A 27,960-nucleotide genomic window follows, 5' to 3' on the forward strand; every position below is an offset into this window, starting at 1 on the left:
ATAATGTTAATGTTACACAGGTCAATACACATTACATATATATTCGATACACAAAACACCGTTGGCGTTCATTTATGGCCGATTTCTCCGTCATTTTTCCATTTGCAAATCTTACATTATTGCACACTTTTTCTGTGTATGTAACTAAATAAATCGTACAATTGAGAATGTTCATAACAAGATGATTTCTCTTACCTTTTATCATTTGCAAAGCTTTGTGCGACCACATTCGTTTCAGATCGCATTTGTAACAGGTGTTACAAATGCGATCGCATATGTAACAGGTGTTACAAATTAGATCGCATATGTAACAGAAATCAAGCACATATGTAACAATTTTTGAGACGAATGTGATCGATGCCGATTTTTGATGTGACGTCTGTTCACATTTTTCACCGGAAAAATGAACAAAAAAGTGCATTTTTACATCTGAAACACATTTGTAACATGTTTTAGCTCACTTGTACGAAGTGACAAAGTAAGCTATTGTGATCACCCAATGTACGTCGCTCGTCGTCCTACCGTCCGTACGTTCACATATTTCTTGTGAATACGATAGAGACAACATTTATTATTTGATTTTGACAAAACTTGCACAGAACTTATATATATCTATGATATCTCGATTCCTTTCGAAAACCAGCCATATCACCTTATTCGTCTTGGAGTTATGGCCCCAGAGATAGCAATAAATACTAATTGTATCCTTGTGAACGCGATAGAGACCACATTTTTTGATTATTTTGACTAATCTTGCACATAACTTATATATCTATTATATCTCGGTTCCATTCAAAAACAATCTTATTGCACTATTTGAGTTGGAGTTACGTCCCCTGGATTGGCAAAATATGCTGATTTTATCCTTGTCAACACAATGGAGACTACATTTATTACCGGTATATGATTATTATTAAACTTATATAGGATCTCACTTCCCTTTGAAACAGCCATATCGCGCCATTTGTCTCGGAGTTATGGCTGAAATGGCAAAATTTGCTTATTTTAATTTTGTTAAGGAGGTAGGTTACCTTCATATTTGTAAGTGCGCATGTCCAACCAGAAGCTAACGTGACGATTTACGACGACGTTTACGACAAACTAAATGTGTTTGTATATTCATTTTTCTGAAAACAAATCATGAACCTGTCTTCGAGCTGATGCTTTATGGTTTAATAATGTAGAAATAATGAATAAATTGCCGCAGAAATGCTTCAAAACAATGTTGCCTTTAAATGACGTCATTGACGTCATGACGTTACGTGTCAGTTACCGCGCAAAATTAATAGCTTTTATCTTGAAAGTACGTAATTCTGTGCATTTCCTTTATTTTAACTATTTTCAAATAACCATTATTTGCTAAAATATTTTTTATGAGTCTTTTGCTCAGAATAATAATCAATATTTTGCTTCTTTTATGTAGTTATATTGAAATGTGTTGCGGAATGTAAGAAAATGGATGATGGTAACCAATGTTATTTGGAATATAGTTGGGTGAAAGGTTACTTTATACGGCTATTTTCAAATAAAAAATCTAGCAGTTTGATTTATAATACCTTTTTTTCAGGGTCCGTTGATAATTTGTTACTTATATACTAAAACTAAGATCTAAAAATATTCAAATTTCAGTAGAAAATAGTGGTTTCTTAAATTGAATTGATGTTACCATGGAAACGAATCCCGTGACCTATGTATCTAAATGTAAAATTCAAAAGCGTTGACACTGATCTATTTAAGAAACACAGCTTCGGCTTTTTATTTTCATTTCAACAATATCCATGAGAATAGTATCAGCAAGTTGAACGATTTTTCCATGAAAAATACCATACGAAGGGTACTGCTGTAAGTATTCTAACCTGTGAAATGTGTTTGAATAAATGCAAATAACACGAAAATGTAACTTACTTTAGAAATAATATGTTTTAAAGCCACATTAACTAAAAAGATAATCTTATTCAATATTTTTTATAAGAAATTTCGACAAAAAGCATGATAAAAGCTACTTTAAACATCTCTGTTGCCATGGCTTCTTTAAACTTTAAGAAAAATAGGGTACCATGTAAAGTGCATGGTATTTTGCTAATAATATTACCCAAATATTCCATGATGGTCATTAACAGAATGGCACTGAAGCCGTCGAAAACCCTATTTTTATAATAGTTGTTTAAAAATGAGAGAAAATGCGTTACCATGGAACAAGAGCCCGCGACATATTACATTTTAAGCTTATATTAGAAAGCTAAACGTGCATACTAGTAAATTATCAATTATGCAGACTTTACGGATATCAATGAAAACTAAAATACTCTGAAAAGTGTTAAATTTCCGTATTTTCCTTCTTCTTTCAATATGAAATTACGTTTGGGATGGTCAGTTTCTTCAAACCTGGATAAAAATTGAACTTGAAGGGACAGAGACAAACGAAATTGAGATTGTAGCAGTTAAAACTTCATATTACACGAAATACAAAAAAAATGCTGCGGTTCAACTAATTTGAATTTGCCCTTGTACCAAGGTAACCTACCTCCTTAACACATTTATTATTTCATTTTGACCAAACTTGTATAGAAGTTATATATCTATAATATTTCGGTTCCTTGCGAAAACCAGCTATATACCACCATTTGTCCAATTAATTTGAAAATCTGACCATGAATGGGCAAGTTATACCAAGGACAAGAACCTGCACGAACGCACAAACTCTATTTCACAGCGGGATTATAATAAAAGAAGGCCTATTACCTCACAGACGGGCTCAGTTTGGCGAGGGTAAATGAAAAATAAGAAGTATTTTCTTAAAATCTCATAGAAATTAGTTCGCAACACAAGATCGACCCCTCCTAGACTTAAGGCTAACGACTCCGTCCATGACAAGTTGTATATAATTTGTCCCAGGACATGGCAATTTCCTGTTTGTCACTCAATTTGAAACAGCTCTGGATGACGAAAAATAGCTACAAATGTATGTCGCCACCAGGTTCGAACCAGTGACCTGAGAATATGGGTCTACATTTCAGCTAGTCGAAGTAACAGTAGAAGTTGTTGAAGTTGTAATTATATTATAGAGGTAGTGGAAGTAGATGTAGAAATGATAATAAAAATTGAGCCATGTCACGGGAAAATTGGCATTCGTATATTTTCCTGAATTTCCGGAAAGTGTATATTTAGGCTGACCTGACGACGCTTATTTGTGGTGGTGCTTATGGCAGTCATTTAATGATGTTGCGATGACAACCAACTGATTGAACATTTGCAGTATAAAACTCAACATGATACATAAGTGCTTCTCATGTCAATCCCCATGTTGGACAAACACATTCGTAACACATTTTACCTGTTGCGAATGCGATCGCATACGTACGAAATCTGTTACAAATGCGATCTGTTACGAATGTGGTCCTACAAAGCTTCAATTTTCACACATCTTCCTTGTGTGTAACTAAATAAATCGTACGATTCAGAATTTTCATAACAAGACAATAGGTGTGCTCATTTTATCACTAATTTTAGCGTTTCTACTCAAGATTGACTTATTTTACGCTTGTCAGACCAGTAGCTGGTCACTAAAAATAAAACACCTTTTTCTGTAATAGTAGAATAGAGTAATACGTTAGGGTTTTTAATTACCTTGTTGTCGTCTCAAAATGACAATATCCGGTGTACGCATCCTCACCGTGACTAGGAAGTGGACAGATATCTATGTAAAATGTTAAAGGTAATTTATTATTCAAAAGGAGATAAATTTTTAAACGCCCCAATGAGCACTGAAATATAGGGAAGTTAAAACATTTAATGTAATGAATATTTGCATAATATCTGATGGTGTTTCGTAACTGTTATTATCTTAAAGATGGAATTCAGGGATATTAATAAGAAACATGGTAATGATATTGAGACCAACAGCTTCGAGAATACAAAAATAAAAAATACAACTCTGGAAAGTGCTGAAAATTCAAAATCTCATAAACTGGGAAAGAAGAAGGACTGTATGAGGAATTAAGATTAGGAAGAAAAGTAAACGACAGAAAGTCTTTGAGATGCGACGAAATACCAAACAGAATCAAGTATTTCATCTATTTCGCTGTTGCATTGTTTCTTGCGTTATACATAATCTGCATTGCCTTGATTATTTTTGTTGCCGTTCCAAAAGATCAAGGTCAGTTGTTTTGATATTCTAAATTAATGTAGATGATTTTTACGAACGGTGTTCAATACAAAAGGGTTTTAATTTCTTAACATATTACCATAAAAACATGAAACTGTTACGGAATGTAAATAAAAGAATCCTTAGTAGATATATGAAATAATATTTCTTTGGGCAATGGTAAGTAAATTCTTGCTCCAAAAGGTTACATATATAGGAAACCATCCTAGAGGATCATGATTATGTTCTGAAATTCGTATTTTAAGTTTCGCAGTATGTTCTTATCTGTCATATTTTCAAATCTCGTAAAGATATTAGATTTCTTCCGGATATTTCTAACACGTCTCGTTTATGTATGTTGCAACATGATCATCGACAATCTATTTTTATTTTTCATTTTCATAGCACAGGTATAATACAGTTAAAGCAGTTTATAGTCATTATGTTGTTAATTGTTTTCTTTCATCATTTAATAATTGTAATAACTCTTTACACAAAAAGCAAATGCCTGGCAGTTGAATCATACTGAAACATCCAAATTAAGATATCAATTCAAACTATAAATATATTTGAAGAATCATCTGAACTACAGAGGTGAATACTTAATGATCGTATGAGCATATTTGCCTCATATGGTGCGGTCGAAATGGACAAGTTTTCTTGTATTAACTGTTGTGCAAACAAAATATAAAAAATCATGTAATTTTACAAATTTATAAAGCTTCAGACAGCAAACCGATTATCTGTATGTTTAATACAGAAATAATTCTGACCGTGCCTTTTAAGTCTACTATTTTGACATTGAGCAGCCGTTTGCATTAAGCAGTCAGTCAGCCTGTGCTAAAATTGACTTTTTATTGTAATATCAATTTGCAGAAAGACGTCACCTGCCTTCAGCAACCAGATTGTCTCACTTCCTGAACTGACTGCTTAATACAGGATTTAATAAAAGCCTTGTATCTGGAACGTTACCATAGACAAATTCTGAGATAATATAGCATAATATAGCTCTCTATATATGTTTTATTCCAATTAATCTTGCCGCTACCGTTAACGATTAACTGACCGTCCTTTGAATCTTTGCTGGAAACTAGACAACGGCCACTATAAGAAATATAAGTTTAATATTCCTTGCTTGAATGTATTTTGAACATAAAACACATAAAATAACGTAAGACAGTAGTTAAAATGAAAGATGAAATACGTGCACGGTGATCTCTATTGTCGAACCTAATGCATTATGGATAATTATGATAGGTATAATACACTGACAAAACAAACACACATTGTACCGTACCGTTAAATTTGTAACCTTATACATTGGGCCAATTCGTTTCACTCAACCCGGGGCACGGCGGTCACGTGGGCGGCAAGAAAAAAAGATCGCGCCGGTTTATTGATAAACGAACGTTTCGGCGTACGCCGGTGTAACGTTGTAAACTGACCCCCATAGAATAATGACCCCCGGTCATTATTCTATATAGAATAATGACCCCCGGTCATTATTTTATATATAATAATGACTCCCCGGTCATAATATTATGACTCCCCCACACGTAGAAAAATGACCCTCACATAGAATTGTGACCCCCATAGAATAACGACCCCCTAACCCAAACCCTAACCCTAACCCATCTAAGGTACACTTATAACATAATTATCCCCCACCGATAGGCATCGGAGGAGAATATGGTTATGGCACCCGTCCGTGCTTGCGTCCGTGCAAAATTTTTGTGACCTTAACTCATTCATTATTGGACGGAATTGATTCAAACTTTCAGGGATTACTACTACTGATGTTAGTTGTACAGGAAGAAAAAAAATTTGGATTTGCTCCACCTGTTCGGGAGTTATGGTCCTTTGTTACTTTTTTCTTATATATATATATATATATATATATATATATATATATATATATATATATATATATATAGTGCAATTTTTTGTGATCGCAACTCCTCATTCATTCTCATTCATTATTCATTCATTATAGGATTGAATCGATTCAAACTTTCAGGGATTATTACTATTAATGCTTAATTGTGAAGGAAGAAAAAATCTTGGATTTGCTCAACCCGTTCTGGAGTTATGGCCCTTTTTCCAAATGGCATCGGCGGGAGATATGGCTGTCATTCGACTGCAGCCCTTGTTTTTTTCTAAGAAGTGGTCCTGACTTCCCTGGTTTCTTTAAAAACACATTACAACTTTATATATAAATCGTGAGGGGTATCATAACAGAAACTTAGTTAACATATTGTGCAATGGCTTTGACTGTTATAAAGAGGTATAATAATTGCTCGATACGTGTTAATTAAAAGCTTTTGAAAAGTTACAAAAATCACCCAAACCTCAAGGGGAATGACTATATTTCAATATTATACTGAAATTTGAACATCTTATTGTCATGGGCGTCAGAGGTCATAAAACATGGGACTTCCCAACTACCGATTTGCATATTTTATGCCTTATATTGATATAATTGTTGACTTTTTCTACTTAAAAACGCCTGAAAAATAACCCTTCCATTAGGTCATCTGTTTCTTTTGGCAAAGGTTTGTTACGGCGAAAAATTATCCCTTTGGGGAGACCTACCATTGCGCCACCGAGGCTCACAAAAGTGGTATGTATTTAAAAGAGGATGCGTAATTCGGCCTCAACCGGGATAGCTGGCTTTTAAGATGCGTTGTTATGCCACCACAATTCGAAGAATAGAGTGAATTAAGATGGCTTTCCAGTCTTCTTTGACGTCGGTCGACGTAATAATGGTCGAAAAGTAAAGATACTGTATCGCCCTGATATTTGTTATTCATACGGAAGGACACCTCTCCTTCATTTTGTACGATTCAGATCTTTTATATTCCTTTTTTTGTTTAGCAAAGGGCCGTTTCGTACATTTAATGAAAAACTGAAGTATCTGGAGTAAAATGGCTTATTTTTTTCGCTGGATTAATTTCAAAAACAACATCCGGATGCTCTTGACAAGGGAAACAGAATGATATAAGTCAGTGTTGTCAATCGGAAATTTCATAAAATGTCACTATGATGGCCGTTAAATGTTCTAAAAAGATGCGCGATTCTTTTGATCTTAGAGTAGCACCATACGAGCTTCGGTGGACGATTTGGTAGACGGAAAACGATTCATTACTAAGACTTACGCAGTCTTTTACTAGAAATTCCAAATAGTTTAGAATAGAAAAGGGGCTCTTTCCGTGAAATATTCCAAATGCGATGAAGAAAATTATATTTTTCATCGCGGCATCAAATATGTCCCTCACAATGCATATCACGAAACTAATGATATTTCACTTAATATACTGAACAGCAAAAGAAACTATCCAGATGTATAACTGGTATATTTTGAAATAAAAAATTAATTTTTCAAATTTGAATTGTTTCTTCATACCAAAATTACACTTGAAGATCTTCACGTGATAAATTGTTAAAAATCAATCAACCGTGAAGTCATAGTCCCACAATAGCCGTTTGAAAGGCTATATCTTCTGCGCGTCAGTTGCATTGTAACATCCCAATTGGGCGCTCGCGCTAAATTTGATTCAGTCGTGCGGTGCAACCAACAATATTTTTTAAACTTTATGCTGTTTTTCGAGTTAGCCAATTATCAATATTTCCAATGACAATAAAAATTTCACAAAGAAAATTGTTGATTACAGGCGCACATGAATTTCGTGCAAAACGGCTATTGTGGTACCACAGACTTCACGGTTGCTTGATTCTTTAAAATTTTACACGTGAAGTTCTTCAAGTGTATTATCCAACAACAAAACCGGAAAATATTAAAACTAACAAACTGTAATTTTAGACTTAGTTAAAAATTAACTGTGTATAATAGTCATATTTTGTTAGAATTGGAAATACAAAATATACAATTATTCAGCTCCGGCAACGGTCGCTGATAATGTTAAGCATCCAAATATGGGCCAGCTCCGGCAACGGTCGCTGAAATTCAGTAGTGTCCAATTTTAAGTTGATGTATCTCCGGCAAGGTCGCTGATATTCATAAGTGTCCAAATTTGGTTTAGCTCCGGCAACGTGCGCTGCAAAAGGTTTTTTGTCTTGTTCATATTTTGGAACAGTTCAGACGATGATGTGTAATTTGACCATCTGTTTCAGCCATGACGGAAAGATAAAACTGAAAGTAGAAAACACAGGGAAGAAAAAGGGTCGGGGAAGTGGTGGGGTTTTGTTTTATAAATTAAATGAATATTAAACGTACAATTTAAGAAATGTAAATAATTTTTGATGTCTACCTTGCAATGGAGCTGTCGTGAAAAGAGAACATTCTAGAGCTCGCTTTACTTATATAAATGACGAATTGTCTCCCTTGAAAACCCTCTTACACAAAAAGAAATCTAAGGAGGCCCTTATGCGATATTTGGTTCCGGTGATGTGTTGGATAAAATATTTATCCTTAAACGAATAAATAGAGTAATGTAATAGGAAAAACACAAGTGATTAATAAATTAAAGTTTTTAAATAAAGATTACCCCAGTTATAAAACTGGATAGTTTCTTTTGCTGTTCAGTATATATTACATATAAACGGAGTACTAAACAATAGGGATTGAACCTCAAAAACAATCAATGAAGAAAAAAGGGGAAGAAAAAGAACAAAACCAAAAAAAAAAACTATCCTACCATAGTAATCTGAATTTGAACACGATGGTAATGTTATTTGCTATAATTAATGGTTTCACTTCTTTCTTGTCAGGAAAACTGAAAGTTTAGTTTTTCACATAGCCTGGACCAATTTTCTCTAAAATTCGTGTATCTACCGGATATGTTATTTTTGTTTTAAATTTGTGTTTTAAATATATAATTAGAAATGCAATGTAAACAGTGTTCTCTAAATTTCGATTTATAAATTTAGTATTTCACTGGCAGAGATATAGAATTACCTTTATGGTTATCTTTATCGGATGAAAACAGGAATTGCCTTTTCTGCGTATTGATATTGATATCATACTTGTTACACATCCATTCCTTTATATTTGACAAAAATCCATGATTAAGTGGACACGAGGTAAAAAGATGTTCTAAGATTTCGCTCTCATCGTAACAATAAGAACATACAACATTATCTAACTTACGTATATTGTGCAAACATAAATTCGTAACCAAAATATTTTGATTTATTTTATATTGAAAATTCATAAATTGATTTTAGGTTTATACAATATTCTTTAAATTCTTCTTTTTTTTTTTTTTTTTTTTTTTTTTTTTTTTGAGATTCCTTTTGTCCGATACCATTTTTGGTACCGTAACAGATGTGAAAATATCTGACTTCCTTTTTTCCCTTGATATTTTTCCCCGCTCATCAGGTATATTTGAAACAACATTATGCAGGAACTAGACTAGCCACTAGACTGATAATAACTGTATTTCTATATTTTTTCCTTTTTTGACGAATTCAATTTCATAGAGACAAAAGCCAGTCTATTTTAGGGATTTTCACACAGGACTGATGTTGAAATTGTCATGATATTGGACATAGGATATAGACTGGCTCAGTTCACTACATTCAATCATAAAAATGTAAAAAGATATATCATAGTCTAGGAGCTAGTCTATGCAGGAACCTCAAACTCGATATTTGATTTTTATACTTTCTATACTTAGAATATTTCCAATATCATCTAGTAAATTATGACATGAGTTATATTTGTGTGAAACCAGTTATTAACGTACCCTGTCTTAATTTTATTTTTGTGATTATACCATAATGGAGAATATAGCATTTCTTCTAAATTCTTAATTTCACAGCATTTTCCCTGTCGTCAAGCACGTCTTTTCAAAATGGGTTTGTATTTCCCTTTGTGATCTGTCATGACCAAGTAATCTATTTTCGGAAATATGATTTTTTTTACTTGAACCAATAAACGTGCAGAAAACGTAAAGGTAAATGAATAATAAACACAGTCAAAGGGGCATTTATGTTAAGAGTATCAACTACAATCAGTTTGCAAAAGAAAACAACATTAAAGTGTATCACAGGGGCTTCGAAATGATAAATGGAAGAACATGCCATTATTGAACATAATATTTACATTCGGTATAGAGATGTCCAACCAACTGTAAAATAAAACAAGAGCTGTCGGAGGACAGCAACGCTCGACTATTTAACAGCCTTGTCGCTTGAATGAAAAAGAAAGTCGAAAAAGGGGCATAATTTAGTAAAAAAGTAAAATAGGGTTATGGAACCTGCATAGTGCTTATCAGCTCATGACAGTGGACAAGTGTGTGAAGTTTCAATCCATTCCCATTAGTGGGTACTGAGATACCAGCTTACATATAAGAATTTAACCCAAAACTACTAAGTTTAAAAAGGGGCATACTTTTGTAAATTGCAAAGATGATTTATTGACCCTTTGCACTGAATGTCATATCATGACAGTGAACAAGTGTGTGAAGTTTCAATCCTTTCCCGTTAGTGGATACTGAGATACCAGCTTACATACAAAACCTTAACCAAAAAATTCTAAGTCGAAAAAGGGGCATAATTTTGTAAAAAGCAAAATAGAGTTATGGAACCTGCTTTGTGTATGTCAGATCATGACAGTGAACAAGTGTGTGAAGTTTCAATCCATTCCAATTAGTGACTACTGAGACACCAGGTTACATACAAAACCTTAACCAAAAAAATCTAAGTCGAAAAAGGGGCATAATTTTGTAAAAAAGCAAAATAGAGTTATGGAACCTGTGCAGTGTAAGACAGTCTATCACAGTGAATAAGTGTGTGAAGTTTCAATCCATTCACACAAGTGGTTACTGAGATACCAGCTTACATACAAAACCTTAACCAAAAATTTCTAAGTCAAAAAAGGGGCATAATTTTGTACAAAAGCAAAATAGAGTTATGGAACCTGTGCAATGTAAGTCAGTTTATCACAGTGAATAAGTGTGTGAAGTTTCAATCCATTCCCACAAGTGGTTGCTGAGATACCAGCTTACATACAAAAACTTAACCAAATCGGGACGCGGACGCCGACGCGGACGCCGACGCATGGGCGAGTCCAATATCTCTACTATTCTATGAATAGTCGAGCTAATGATGGCATAGAGGTCCAAGTGTGTTTCGTGAGAACCTCATTGCGTTTTACCATATGAAGTCATTACGTGCAATAATGGCACGTGCATTTATTTTCCAGAGTTTCCATTTTACATACATGTATTTACATGGTCATGGATGTATCTTACATACTATGCGTTTTTTCCCAATTCCGTGTGCGAAGAATTATCCTGCCTGAACATGAACAGACTAAGTCAAACCGAGTCTGCTATTATTCTTCTTGGTTCCATTCTTTGCTTTCAAAGTGTCTTTCTACAGGTCTTATTGTTTACATGCTTGAGATAAGGCATGTGGGGTTGTTAAGCTCCCTATTGTGCTTCATATTCTCGTTTTCCGTGTTTTATTTTGCCTATGTAGTTTAAGAGTATCAGGTATGGACTTACGTATGCTGAAGAAAATCCCATCGTAAGGGGGTTCATTTAGAAAGTTGTTATTCTTCTGCGATGTTATCCTTGCTTTCTTTCGAAGAGAATACAGTATTATTTATTGGTTTGTAAATGAGTTTGCAGCAAGTTTTTATATTGTTGTTGAAAGAGCTTAGGACTAGCTTGATTCTTCATATAGTATCTTTGATGATTTATTGGTTTGCCACGTATTGTGTTCATTTTTTCTATTTTGCTGGTATACAAAGGGTTCAGATTAAAGTTAGATTCAGTTAAGATTTCATAAAGGTGTAACAGAATATTGAATCCAATTAAAGGGAAAGATAGCTTAGTCATAGGTCTATTTTACAAGAAAACTATTATCTAACCAATCATTTCACTGAACGAAATTATAAAATCATACCTCTATTGAAAAAGATATACATATTTTAAGTTTAAGAAAATTGCTTACCATGGTTGCAGCCATTTCAGAGTGTTAGTGACGTTGTATACACACTGTATGATTGTTATTTTAGCATATGATTCCCTTGAAAATCAATTTAATTTCATAGCTATTTCAGTGATTTGTTTAAAATGCATTTCAAATGTGTATCTAAATGAAAATAAACCATTTCATTGGGTTGTTTTAAGTTGCCTTAGAAAAAACACCTTAATACCATTTTGATTAAATAATGACATGTTTATAACTTCTTTATTTCTTAGCAGATTTGAATTTCATTGAATTTGCTTTTTGAGGACATTATTTGCAAAATTTTGAAAATAATTTTGTGGTGTTGTATGTAAATGATCATGCAGTGTTTCGTTTGGATGTAACATCATGAAACTTTATTAAAGCAATGCAAATAGGATTGGTGAATATTATATAAGTGTTTGGATTACAACAGTTAAAGAAAATGTCAGGTATTTTACTTTAATACTTCATTTTGAAAATTGCAGTGATTAAGTTTGGAATTGCAAAATTTTTCTTGTTGTCTTTTAACGCCTTGTCCGTTACAGTGTCATCTATAAAGGTAAAACATTACAAAGCTTGATAGCATACTTTGTTCACCTCAGTTCTTTTCTAGTCGTCGTTTTCCCTTAAAGGAAGCCGGATATACAACTCTTCCCTGGAACTGGTTAATGTTTAAGATTGCCTACTCCTCAGATCCGTTTCGTCGGATCTTTAATTGTATTTCTCTTACCACTCTGTCATGAGTATGTTTTGAGTGTCAGGTTTTCGAGTTTGTTTCTTATATCTTTAGTAAAACAAGAGCTGTCACATGAGACAGCGCGCTCGACTATTTCGATGCTGGATAGTGAAACTGGGCACATCTGAGGAAACTGGATCTGTTACTGGGGTGTTTAATGACTCCAATGGTTGATGAAGATATTGCACAATAGCTTGAGTCTGTGTCAAAACTATTTTAAACTTACAAGCAAATTCGGTGAATTGGTATCCCCGCCGAAAGGGTTTGTGGTGAGGAATGGCAAAACAATATATCCGGCAAAAAGTTAAGGATGTTACTAAGAAGCAAATAATTTCATTAGTCAAAATCAATTCAACAGAAAATGAATGTTTTAAGTGTACATAATAAATGTATGTTATGTTGATCCTGACTTATGAAATTATTTTGAATGGAAAATGTTTACTGTAATAAGCTAAGTTAAGTTTTTAAAATTAAATAGAGTTATTTGAAATGTGAGCTTTAAGTGTATCTAGAATAATATATTGTCTTCGTGTAGTTTGGAACCAAATGTTGCTATTTAACCTGTACATTTGAACTTAAAAGAACAGATGTCCTTAAAAGAGCACAATCAAGTATCTTGAACATGGCTGGCGGCGGGGTGGGTGTGGATGTTGAAGGTTTGAACATTTTTTAAAAACAGGAATGAAAAAAAAAAAAATTGTGGGGGGGGGGGGGGGGGGGAGAGTACAAAACTTCACATGTTGGTTGTAAATATTGATTGAAAATAAAAAAAGAAATAAAAAAATGTTGAGGAAATGCAGGATCGAGAGGTGGTGGACATGACTGGCCGGAGTAGCGAGGTGGGGGAACGGTACAACTTTGCATGTTGATAAATATTCATGGACGGTTTGAAATAAATTTAAAAAGGAATTTTTTTTTGTGGGAGGGGGGGGGGGGGGGGGCGGTTTGGGGGAGAGGGGGTGTTACCAAGGACCAAGGCAAGGGGTACACAACTTCACATGTTTAAAATAAATGTTCATGGAAAAAAATGAAAGACGTTTAATGAAATTCTACCAATATGGTTCCGGACGTGGAATTTTCATTAAATCAAGGGCAATAACTCCAAGGAAAATTTACCAATTAAAACAATATGACGGGCATCATCGAAGTATCTTGGTTCATATTTATTTCAAGCTTAATGAAATTCTACCAGCTTGTTACTGAGAAATTGCTGCAGACGTGGATTTTTCATTAAATCAAGGGCAATAACTCTAAGGGAAATTGACAAATCAAAAAAAAAACTTGACGGGCATCATCGCAGTATGTTGGTTCATGTTTATTTCAAGTTTTATGAAATTCTACGTGCTAGTTAGTGAGAATGGCTGCGGACGGACGGACGGATGCACGGACGGACGGACAACGCCATTTCAATACCCCCCTCCCGATTTCATCTGCGGGGCATAATAAGAGATGTAAAGATAAAACGTATCAAAACACTATAAGCTATAAGGGGGCACAATTAATAAAATATTGGTGCAAGAGTTATGCACCTGGTGTCATAAGATGTGCGTGATGATGTGGTACAACTACTTCAAGTTTGAATCAAACGTATTTCGGTAAACATGAGATATAGTGAAATGCATCAAAACTTTAACCTGAAAATCTAAGTAAAAAGGGGGAATTATTCAAGAAAAATTTGCACTAGAGTTATGCACCTTGTGTCATATGATGTTGATGATGATGTTGAACGATTATTTTAAGTAAGAATCAAATCCATTCAATAATAACAGAGATAGAGTGAAAGTGTATCAAAACTTTTACCTGAAAATCAAAGTAAAAATGGGGATAAATCCTGAAAAATTGGTGTCAGAGTTATGGCCCTTCTGTCAGATGATGTGGGTGATGAAGATGAATAACTATTTTAAGTTTGAATCAAATCCATCAAGTAATTACAGAGATAAGAAGAAAAAAGAGAAAACGTAAAAAAAATTTAACCAATGTTGGGACGCGGAAGGACGCGGACGCCGACGCCGACGCCAGGTCGAGTAGGATAGCTCTCCTTATACTTCGTATAGTCGAGCTAATTATGCTTTTCAGTCAATTTATCCGAAACGGAGCTCATTTTTTGTTTCACGCTTCAGCTATTTCCAATGATTTTCCTTTATTGCTAAAAGTATTAAAAAAAATAATTTAAAAGTAAAAACAAGTATATTTTACTTAAAATGTTTCCGCTTGTCAAGATGAAGTTTGGACAAACTGAGGAACTTGGAGTACATGTACTGACACTTCAGATATGCTCATACCCATTTTTGTTTTTACCATTGACCATCCCAATGTCTGCACCATTTAGCTTCTTCTCCTCGGTATTCCTAATTTTACTTTATCGTGGCTTTTTATGCATATTTCGGTTATAAACATACATGTTGTACTTACGTGATGCTTTCGTTTAGGTGATGTTTTTTTTTAAGATATGCATTGGTTTTTTGTTCAAAGGTATATGATGTGCAGAATTTTAATGCATATTTTGTTATTAATTTCAGTTATTTCCGCTATTTTTCCATAAAGATTTACAGGATTAGAATTCTAATTTTATTGAAAACCTGCATATAAATCCAAATGATATTTTTTACCTAGATGGAGGCTGGTCAAACTGGGGAAAGTGGAGTTCTTGTAGTGACAGTTGTGGAGGAGGCATCAAATCAAGGAATCGTTCCTGTTCAAATCCAACACCATCTCCGAATGGGAAACAGTGTATTGGAAACTTCGAGCAAGCCGGTCAATGTAATAAACAACTGTGCCCTGGAATTGGTAAATATATTTATGACTCTTTTGGGAGAAAACAAGACATGAATTATTTTCATGTTAAAGAAGAGGTTTATTTTTTATATTATTGTACTAGCATGTCGTTGATCGGACGTACATGAACATTATACTGTAATTTAACCGCCATACTCTCACACATTTCACGTTCTTCTTGTTCAGTATCCCGAATTGACTCACATCTTTTTCTTTTCACATTGCATTTTACAAAGTCGTCACACCGAAGGAAAACGCATGAAATTTGGATTACCGTTGAGGAAAGCACATTTAAAACTCGCTTATCGTCTTATTTCATACGGCTATACAATAAATTAACCTGAAAAATAAACATAATAGATATTGCATGGATGAAATAATAAACCAGTACGATTGACCTAATTAAACATGATGGCATGATGTAGACGCACGTGAAGATTTTTACACTGCTAATGACTACTTGACTGACAAATTGAAATATTTTCTGTTGCGTTATGACAGCAAAACCAAAGTCAGTTAAGATATGCCTCTTTTTTCCGAAGCACAGAATCCCATGACCTGTTTAAATACATGGTCGCTGAACGTTAGAAAAAGGTCGTATGGAACTTAAGAAAATCTACTTTATCATGAGAATGTAAATTCAGGACATTTTGAACAACCGGTTACTTTGAAATCGGCTTTTTAATGTAACAAAACAGTTGATTTGTGTAGATACGCTTTTTTGCATTTCTTATGTAATAAACGCCCATAAGAACTTATAACACAGGCATGAATATCCAATAAAAGCCATTTTCTAAGAGCGCAGTCCCTTCAAGCCTTTACTTTATAACATGTCAAGTCCATATGCATGCTTGAAATGTATTTAAACAAACCAACGTTTCCAAATGGTGATACATGATACCTTCCTGTAAATACTGTTGTGATAAAGAACAAATTGCTTGAAACAAATATTCAGCTATTATTATACACATGGAGTTTGAAACGCATGTGCGTTTCATAATCGTGTCAAAGCGTAAAGGAACAAGGAACGTACTCTGTGTAATCAAGCTCAGAATTTTGCAATTTTTCTATTGTTCTATTGCTGAACTTGAATTTCTTTAGCTGCTAAGCAATAAAGGCAGTACTTTGCTCGTTTATGCCTCGCGTAAAAACACCAGAGACGCATATAATACTTAGCGTAAAACACATTTGTATATAAAAATATTTTGATCTGCAATTGACTTATGTATTTTGCTAGATGGTGATTGGTCACTGTGGGAAAACTGGGGATCATGCTCTGAGAGTTGCGGTGGCGGATTACGTACACGGTCAAGGTCATGTACTAATCCAAGACCTTCTTTGACTGGTCGATCATGTGAAGGGGATTATACTGATGTTAGCACATGTAACAGAACAGCGTGTCCTGGTTAGTATAATATGTGTAGTAATTTTGAAATTACAATTTACATTATACAGAAGAAGAAATGATATTAAACATGTCTTATAACTTATACTTTTGTTAAGGATGATGGTTGTTTGTTAAAGTAAATCATAGATAAAACAGATAAAACAAATAAAAGTTACAATGATAAGGATTTGTTAAGAATTGTCCTTAATTCAGGCTCCCAAAACAAAACCTACAGAACGTATGTATATTTAACAAACAGACAAAAGAACAAGACAATGACATTAAGGGATACAGTGGTGCACCGCCTTGGAAGGGTCAGTGGTATAACACCAATAAGGAGTTTAAACCTATTAAATACGCATATATCGTCTCGTCATACAAGACGTTTACCTTAATCACGTCGCATATTATTGGAAACGCATATCACACCACCACAGGAAAATTTACATGTAATGTTCCTGGTGTGTACCATTTTGTTGTGACGTTACCAAAGTATTTTCAAGATATTGCGTGGAGTAAAATACTCGCAGGAATGATAGAAATTTTAAATCATAAATATACACAAAACTTAATTTCTTAAATCTCTATGAAATGATACGTTTGAATTTAAGTTTACTTATTTACTTTTTTGCTCAACAGAACACAATGTAGCATTCACAGCGTACAATATATACAGAAACTCGTGAGGCTACACAACCCTTTTGTTCAGGAAAACCTACATCAACAATGGAAATGCATATGACACCACCACAGGAAAATTTACATGTAATGTTCCTGGTGTGTACCATTTTGTTGTGACTTTAACAAAGTATTATCAAGATATTAACCATTTGTCTGCAAATTTAAAAATCAATGATAGCAGTAAGCTTGCCCTGCTCTTTAACCCTAAAGACGACGACAGCAATGAAGTTGGAGCATACATGTTGACTGGTGCTGGTACCTTCAATCTGAATCGGAATGATTACGTTCATATTCAAGGCGTTCCAAACTATTTTGTCGATAATTATTATTCTTACTTCTCTGGGTTCTTGATAACCCCAGATCAATAAAGTCAGTTTATTAATTATTGAATAAAGGACATAATACAAAAATCTGAAATATAGTGTAGAAAAAAAAAGGATAAGATAAATCATTTTAGTAATAGTTAAAGATGATAATGAGAAGTACGCCACATTTTATGGTGCCATATTTAGTCTGAGAAGTATCATTTATTACACAGAATTTTGGGGAAAACATAATAATAGATGGCTATTCTGTCACAGGAGGAAAGGTTTTAAAAAGCAACAAGAAACGTCAGTAATACATTTTAATTCTTTCATTGCTTAAGTGTTTAGTTAAAGCAAGATTTCAAAATGGTGGTCTATGGGATAATTACAATTTTGCTGTGACCGTGCATTTTTTCATGAAACCTTACCAAGTTGCACATTCACCTATATTCTATCACCAGATTAACTAAAATGTGAGTACAGGGTTAATTAAACTTGCGTTAAAACTTTTCAGTTTAAATAAGCTAAAAGGTTGCCATCATAGAAAATCGTTCTAGGTATGGTTCGCACCCATGTGTAAAATAACCCCATATTCTAACAAGATCCGCTGCAGTTGTTATAAAAACATATAACGAAATCGCCTATACATGAATCTATGATAAAATATGGTTGGCTGTTACATTTCGCCCCCTACGATTGTGACATAAGAAATTCTACTTCTGTTCCATTACATACGAATTATTTCAGGGTCAAACGGTTGAAAATAACATTTCAAAAACATAATTATGATAAAAAGTCATACTGACTTATGTGTAGGACCGTAAAACACGTTTTGATCCCTACGAGCGAATTCAATTAGCTCAATTATGATTCAGATGTGACGTCATAAATGTATGACATAAAGTATGACGTCATAATGATGTGACGTCATTTAAAAGTTATACTTGTAACTCGTAACACAGGATCAACTGACTTATGTCGTTCGGATGCGAATATTTAAACCACTAGTGCTACGCAATCGTGATTCAATTATAACGCATCCAAACTCCTGCCCATATTTTATTAACTGATAAAATATAGGAACAGATTTATTATTTCTTAAGCAACTTTTATATGTTTAACAAATTGACGAAAAGAACAAGACAATTATACTTAAGAACACAGTGGGACACCACTTGGACGGTCAGGAATCAGTGGCGCACTGGTTAACAGGTTGGGCTTTAACGTCAGTGGTCTAGGTTCGATTCCCGGTCGCGGCTGACTAGTATTCAGTGCTGGGTGATTTACTTAAATTAGTACTGTTTCCAGAAGTATCGGCCTAGACTGGATGCTGGGGAGGTAAATATGACCCCTTCCGTGGGCTCGATTGGAGATAAGTTGTTCCATACATTTACGGTTGGGAGTTTCGCCGACAACGCATGTTAAACAAGAAACTAACATTTTATAACTTAAGCATAAATAAAGTGCCCTGTTTATTCTAAGATTTTACTTCAGCTTTTTATTAGGATTACAAAATAAAAAAAAAAGCAGTGTAAAATGTTTACACACAATTTGGTTTCTATATATATATATATTTGCTACCTCTAGCGGACTTATCCTCGAGCAAATGCTTAAGTTCATTTTAGTGATAGTTTCACATGAGTTTCATTTTAAATTTTATATGTTCTTTTTTATTTTCTAAATGATGAAAGATATATTTTTCCATATAGAATAAGAAATATGCCTTTTGTATCACTGTTCCGAAGTATTAATAATTTCATGGGCTATGAAGTGCTTGTCAATAAGGCCCAAAAAAAACCTTTGAAAATGTTTCTTGTCTGTTATGTATAAAAGGAAATGCTAATAGTGAATTTCATAAGATAGCTCTCAAGTATTTGCATTATTTGTTCATATAATATTACTGTTTAATGAAAATGTTCAGATGGAATTTTATCATAACTTGAGGTTGCTTTTGGTATTTCCATAGTGGTTAATCGAGTATGTAGTTAGTGCCATTTGACAATTTCGTGTTATCAGTATGTTCATTGCTACAGTTGCATAGTTGCATAGCATAATGATAATACTTGCATTATCTATCTATATAGAGAATAATAGGTTAGTGCCGTAGATGGGAAAGTTTATCTGGCGAGGTGGAGGAGGTTATCGGGTGAGCCGAAGGCGAACCTGATAACGTCCGGAGCCGAGCCAGATAAACTTTCTCCATCTTAGGCACTAACCTATTATTCTATTTATCTTGTCATTACTTCATTTTCCGATATTTGGCAATTTATTTTACAAAAATATGTGTGCGACAACCGCTTTAATGACGTCATATTCGTAATGACGTCACTTATATAATGACGTGATTACCGGCAAAATCGCAATAGCTTCTTCGTTTTTGAATAAAAACTCATTATTTGACCACTCATTTTCTTAGTTCGGACATTTCCAACACAATGATGATGGTTTCGTTGCAAAATTTCTTATGACAACAATATCGATCATAAGGTCACATGATCAACTGACCGTATATCACTGGTCACATGATCAACTGACGGTATATCAAGAAAGATATACGGCACCCTGATATCGGGTCGAAAATACTGCAAGTGACAGGATAAATGAATGTATTTTGAGTGAATTTTATGTACCGCTTCACATTAGGTCTAGTTACATTCGTTTCTGTAAGATCCATAGCGGCTATTGAAACATTTAATAATGACAACATATTACTTTTAAGCTATTTGTGCACGTTTGGTTAATTATTGTAATTTAACAGCTTAAATAACTTCATATGAGTTACATAAGATTTGATTTTATCTGTATATATTTTGTATATTCTTGAAAAATTGTAATGAATTTACTCATTGTATATCTATAGTATGCATTTTGTTAAATATGTTCTGCTCTTCCACAAAGAGGAAATATAAGTATTAAAAGTAGTCAAAACTACAAAAACTTGTTAAAACAAGTCACTTTATTTTTAACCAACGTTTCGGCTACATTAGCCTTCTTCAGGGTTCAAAATAAACATAACAAAGGAAAAGACGTCAAAATTTAACGAAGAGTTTGGCGTAAAAGTCGTAAACAGGACCATAGTATGATACATAAATACTGGTGAAAAAAATGCAGTATAAGTGCAATGATTAAGGAAAGGCACCAGTAAAAACTGATTATGGAATACATACACAGCAGTAATATATACGTAAATAACAATTATTTTAGAAAGGCATTAATACAGAATTTTTGAATTCATTCCTTGTGGAGACACAGTGCCCAAATGATATATCCAGGAAGTCTCTTTGAAAAGCCTTTTCCAAGGATTAGTTACTTTATCAATGGGCATAAAAGAGAAATCCTGGATAGTATGTCATTGAGAACTAAATAAAATGTTCAGAAACATTAGTAGTAGTTTCTGAATAATGCTTGATATTGACAAGGAGGAAGTAAAAGTATCTATCGATCTCTCTATCTATCTGTTACCCGGTGAAAATGTTAAATGACTTAAAGCCACTATAAAGGTCTGGAATAGTACTTATATTTCCCCAAATCACTTGAATGTTGCAAATACATACATTGATAGTTTTAATAATCATTGCGTGTAATGAATTAAGACCAATTCTCTGTAAGAACCAAAAAATTAAGGAAGGGGTCGAAAACTCATAGTCTCAGAATTACTTCATATTTTCACCCTTTTTAGTATTCATGCCATATATGAAGAATCAAGGGTGAAATGATATGAATCAGCTCTGGTTACCATGGAAACGGGAACAATATAATTGTTGCGAAAAATTGCAATTTCTGAGAGTCAAATTTTACTAAAATTTTATAATTTTCTTTACACACAGTGGACTCTATGTCTGAAATAGAGCACTAATTCTCATATTTGCCTGAAAAACATACCTGAAGTAATTATTTAAAACAAAAATTGTCTTTCAACATTTTCACAGTTTTAGAAGCAACAATTTTATAAATACCCCCCTTTAAGAGTTTACATTATGTTTAAAAATTGGTCTTGATGTATATTTTTAACTTCTAATAGAAAAAAAGTGCACGCATCTGAATATAATACTTGTATGGATTCAGCAGAGCTATGATACCCATTTCAGCTTAAGGTAGCGGGAGCCTAATGGAATCGGCAGTAATCGGGCGATGTCGTTATTTTTCGTGGCGTGATCGGAACCTTTCGTCTATGGACGGCATGACTCGGAATAATAATATATCTTCATTTGTATTTGAGCTTTTTAGAGAATTTTGAAAATTGACAAAAAATTCAGTTTTCAGAAAACTCATTTATGCCTAAATTACCGAATAAACTGAAATAATATTACATTACATTAGTCAGAAAGTCAGCTAGAAACTCAAATGTTCTCTTTAATCATTGGCCAGTTAGTATATGTGGGCTTAAGTAAATACCTGACACATATAGGTAACTTTCACTGAAAACTACATTGCAGCATTTTAAAAAAAAATCATCAGAAAATATGATTTTATGATACAGTCTTAAGAGTGAAAGATAATTGTAATATTTCAACAGTCTCACAACGTCAAGTATATAACGTTGGAAGGAAAGGTCAAAAGGCGATGGTAGGATAGTGGGATGGTAGAACAGCGATAGTAGGATAGTGATAGTAGGACACAAATATATTATTTTACCATCCGCTATCCTTTTATCCTAATATCGCTATCCTATTATCATACCATCGCACACCCTACCATCCTACTATTGCGCTTTGATAAATAGGCAATGGGCGCTGTTAGGGTGTTAACACATTTTTTTCCGCAGAATTAAGTGTTTTCGTCTTTTATATTTTACATGACCATTTCGTTATCTACGGTGTCCTGTTAGGGCTATCGCGGCATATTTTGATACTATGATGTTGAAAAGTCGGAATAAAGAATCCATGATGTTAAAAGTTCTAAAGTTCGATGATGAACGTATGAAATAAGTTCGACTTTTCACAATTTCAGTTTCGTTGTTTCAACTTTTCAACATCGTAATTTCGTTATTTCGATCTTTCAACATCGTTGTGTTTCGAACTAACAGTATCCGGCGAGGGTTTTAACGGGACACCATAGTTATCACGTTAATTTATATTTCTTTTACATTACAAGTATAAATTTGTTGTTAAACTCAGATAACTGGTATTTTATTTAATTTTGATTCTGGTTAATGCCATCTATTTGACGTGTACTTTATATTATATTGATACTAAAAAATATGCTTTTACATTATCCATATGCTATATTATATTATGTGACTTTTTCAAGTTTATATGGAATGAATATGATACGGATTATATGCATTTTATCTAATAATGATGTTTAGCTATTGTGTGATGTTTCTAATTACAAAAAAAATATAGTAACCAAAATATACGCCGTCTAATTCTTCTGATAAGTTATTTGAGTTAAAATGCTTCTTTGGCCTACTTTAGCTAGGAAGACATATTCAGTTTGATAGCTGTAGATATACACCAGCCGTCATCATTACATGGTTTTCATTCAAATTTTGGCAAAGCTCAATTAGAATCCTGGTGAGAGTTGTATATGAAAGATCAATTAGAATCCTGATAGGTGCAGTAGGTAAAGGACCAACTGGGATCCGGATAAGAGAGAAATGTGAAAGATCAATTAGACTCCTGATAAGAGTGTAATGTTTAAGGTTCATTAGAATTTCCTGATTAGAGCTGTATATGTAAGATTAATTAGAATTTTGATAAAAACGGATTGTTAAAGATCAATCAGAATCCTTATGAGAGCAGTATGTGAAAGATCAATCAGAATCCTGATGAGAACGGATTGTGAAAGACAAATGAAAATCCTTATGAGAACAGTATGTGAAAGATCAGTCAGAACCCTTATGAGAGCAGTATGTGAAAGATCAATTAGAATCCTGATGAGAACGGATTGTGAAAGATCAATCAAAATCCTTATGAGAGCAGTATGTGAAAGATCAATTAGAATCCTGATGAGAACGGATTGTGAAAGATCAATCAAAACTTATGACGGTTAGTGAAAGACATCAAAATCTTAGACAGTATGTGAAAGATCAATCAGAATCTTGATGAGAACGGATTGTGAAAGACCAATCAAAATCCTTACGATAACAGTATGTGAAAGATCAATCGGAACCCTTATGAGAGCAGTATGTGAAAGATCAATTAGAATCCTGATGAGAACGGATTGTAAAAGATCAATCAAAATCCTTATGAGAGCAGTATGTGAAAGATCAATCAAAATCCTTATGAAAGCAGAATGTGAAAGATCAATCAGAATCTTGATGAGAGCGGAATGTGAAAGATGAATCACAATCCTTATGAGAGCGGAATGTGAAAGATCAATCAGAATCCTGATGAGAGCGGCTTGTGAAAGATCAATCAAAATCCTGATGAGAGCAGTATGTGTAAGATCAATCAAAATCCTTATGAGAGCAGTATGTGAAAGATCAATCAGAATCCTGATGAGAGCGGATTGTGAAAGATCAATTAAAACTCATGCGCGGATCCCCGGACTCCCCCCCCCCCCCCCCCCGGAAAATTAAAAAAAAAAGGAAAGAAGAGAAGGAAAAAAACGTTTATTCAAAAATGCAACATTAGGATTGCATTCAAAGTTTATGTGGCAGCTGCTACATACGACCCCGACATAATTCATATTTATGTTAATTATGTCAAAGAAACTAAGAATTTTACCTTTAACCCTTTACTCCATAGATACTCCTTTTAACTCCTCTATGCATTACTCCATATATACTCCTTTTATCGCATTCTACTACACTGATAGTTTAAATGCAAAATACCAATAAAATATATTGGCAATGAAGCCCACAAAAGCATATTTATGAAGTTTAAACTGTTAATAAAAGATCAGTTTCAGAAAAACTTGTGGTTATAATTGTAATTTATTGATAATTATCACTTTTAATTTAGGTGGCATTTTCTGAAAATCACACTAACTTTATATATATTAGGACAGCTATTGATAGATGTAAAAGTACATAGGTCACCCAAAAACAAGTTATTATTTGCATTCTATCATTCAACTATGGCAAATTATGTAAAAGTGAGACATAAGATTGGTGTAATAAAAGGTGTGGTTACCATAACAACCATTAAAATCCATAGATCACTTGTCAACATTATAGAATTTATGCTAATTGACCTGGACCACTTGGAAGTGTGTTTATTGTGCACAGCTGTCAAAACAAGGCAATTAGGGTGTTGTTTGCATCATTACTTATGATGTGGATCAACAAATTTTATAGAAAGTGTCTTTGATCAGTGCTTCTTATCAAAACATTATGTAATTAATTAATTTTATGATCTATGAAGTTCTGTAAAAAACAAAGACAAATATCAAACAGGGAATGCCACGTACCAAAATCGCAGCCTCCCCAAAACGAAACCTACAGCACGCAGACGTGCACACCACAAACACACACACACATACACATACACGCGCACACACACAAAGCCAATACACAAGGACAAAACGAACGAACAAACAAAGGAACACAGTGGGGCACCGCCTTGAAACGGTCAGTGGCAAAAACACCACTGGTGAGCTTAAACCGGTTTATGGTGCGCACCCAACCTCACTCTTATCCCCACCATGTTCCAAGACACGGGACAGTGTAAATAAAAGTAATCCCCTTCAGGTGAATCTCTAACACACGTAATGGAAACAAAAAGGCATGACATGTAAAACACAAAAATGCTCGTGTATAAATATATAAAACGCAAACCTTTAGATCCAAAAACGTATGAAACACCCTTAAGGGCCCGACGAAACAGGCCAGGAGACAGATATCAAAACAGTTCAGTCCTGGTAGGATTTAAAAACTGCTTATCATAGAGTCCTCCCCCTCTTCCGTCAGACACAATCAAAGAGGGAAGCGTAGTGTCCAACTGTAAACGGGTTGAACACTAAACATGCGGTATGTCTCAAAACAGTTGGGTCGTAACCTCTTTTAATAAAACGTTTTATAATTTTACCAAATATATTTGGAAAATTACCATGACCCAAGATCTTACGAAGTTTGTAAACCACATCCCCATAAAAAACGGGTTTAGAAATACCTTCTCGCAGAAATGTCTTTAAATTACTATTGAATTTTAAAACTAAATCAGAATTACGATATTAAAATTTAGCAAAATATTTACGCAATTTGTAATAACGGTAGCCTTGCTGAAGAAGTTTACTTGTAATATATAGATTACGTTCATTATTGTCAGTTTGGTTGGGGTGTAGATTTTAACGATTAATTTAATGGGTTTGCTTATTTTGAAAATCCCTTAATATAGACCTTTCTAGTCTTTCATTTACCTTCAATTAATAAAACTGTGCATTTGTAACAGTAAAATATTTCTTTTCTGCTGTATCACATGCATAAAACAGCTAAATTATAAAAATATTCTAAGGTCTTGGGTTTGTAGCTTTCTGTTGTGAAAAATATTTATCACAAAATTATGAAAAATATACCATCAGAAAGGAAATTTAATTCTAAAAATGAATTATGTTGGATACTAAATGGTTAAAACAAATATACATAGACTAATTTTGATCCGTGTAACACAGATATAAATTTTGCATTTTTCTCCAATAACCTGTATGGAGATAGTGTACAGATAATGCTACTGAGTGTATTGGGTATCAATAATCAATACTATTGTATCTGTATGGAGTAAAGGGTTACGAAAACTTAATTTTATAGTTTTTTCTCCCACTTAACAGGTTAGTCCTTAAAACTGTGAAAATAAGTAGTACATTGTGTATAAAATCACAGCGGAAAAGGTGTCCTTAAATGCTCCTAAAATGCCCCAGAATGCAGGAAATGAAGCGCTGAATTTCAAAATTTTCCAGGTGGGGGGGGGGGGGGGGCAGGCCAACGTACGTCCCTAGCTGGACCGCAATTTTTTCTATTTCAGCCTGTTCGACAAAGACAATCCTTCTTCTTTTATATGGCTAACATCTAAACACACAGAAGCACACCATCAGATTATTTAGTGTACAAAAAGACATGTTTGTTTGATACGTATTAGCTAGACCTTCCTGGTCTTAGTGAGGGGGTGGTTGGAACCCCTCTGAGAAAATTGACTGGATCCGCGCATGAAAATCCTTATGAGAGCGGTATGTGAAAGATGAAAACAGTATTGGAAAGGTCTATTACAATCAGGTGAGAGGGCTCTATATGTAACAGACCAGTTAGAATGAGAGCGCTATATGACAGATCAGTTTGAATTCTGGGCGGAAATTCGGGGTAACTAACTAGGCCATAGTTCATTCCAAAGTTACAGTAGCTGAAGCCTCCTGAGACAAACTTTGTAGTTAACCTTTACCATGTTAATTAAATGCCTTGATCGAATAGAAACAAAGCTTTCAAAACTAGACTCGGTAAATCTACTGTTAGAGATAAACAGTGTTGACGACCTTATAATTAATACTGCAGACGAACATTACCATCCATCAGGGGTTATTAAGTTACAGTCTGAGCCTCTGGCATACGATTATTACATAATTAAGGGCTTGGTAGACAAGCTAGACAAGACCTAAATATACTGTTAGAGATAAACAGTGTTGACTGATACGACCTTTTAACCAATACAGCAGACGAACATTCTCATCCATCAGGGGTGTGTTATAGTCCCGAGACTTCTGGCATGCGAATATATATACACTAAGTATGGCTTGGGAGACAAGGTAGACAGCTAAACCGTTAGTTTAATAAAATTAGTTCGGTTAAAGGATTTGTCCAACCTTTCTTTTGAAGAAAGACAAAATCAAGTTAGCACAAATTGTATCAAACAAGTGAGATGATCGCAAACAAGTTGACTGTTTTTATGTTATACATGTGCATATATATAACATAAAATATATTTTTATAATTTAAACCCAACGACTTTGCTATTGTGCTATTTTCCGACGGGAAATCCGGATCCCGAGTCATAGTTGCAGCAGTAGAAGATGGAGTCATTCAATCTAATATCGTCACCGCCTCCTTGTTGTGACTCAATCTTCGTATTTAGATCACAAA

General features: G+C 34.0%; 1 long non-coding RNA gene across 1 annotated transcript; it reads left to right on the forward strand.

Moving 5' to 3' along the window:
• The first annotated feature begins 3,762 nt into the window (after nucleotides 1-3,762).
• On the forward strand, nucleotides 3,763-20,171 carry LOC123539773 (uncharacterized). Its single transcript, XR_008367921.1, has 4 exons — nucleotides 3,763-4,156; nucleotides 15,414-15,587; nucleotides 16,813-16,980; nucleotides 17,602-20,171. It is a non-coding gene; the product is annotated as an uncharacterized LOC123539773 (long non-coding RNA).
• The last annotated feature ends 7,789 nt before the right edge of the window (nucleotides 20,172-27,960 follow it).

This window comes from Mercenaria mercenaria, chromosome 16 (assembly GCF_021730395.1).
Source record: "Mercenaria mercenaria strain notata chromosome 16, MADL_Memer_1, whole genome shotgun sequence".
NCBI classification, from domain to species: domain Eukaryota; kingdom Metazoa; phylum Mollusca; class Bivalvia; order Venerida; family Veneridae; genus Mercenaria; species Mercenaria mercenaria.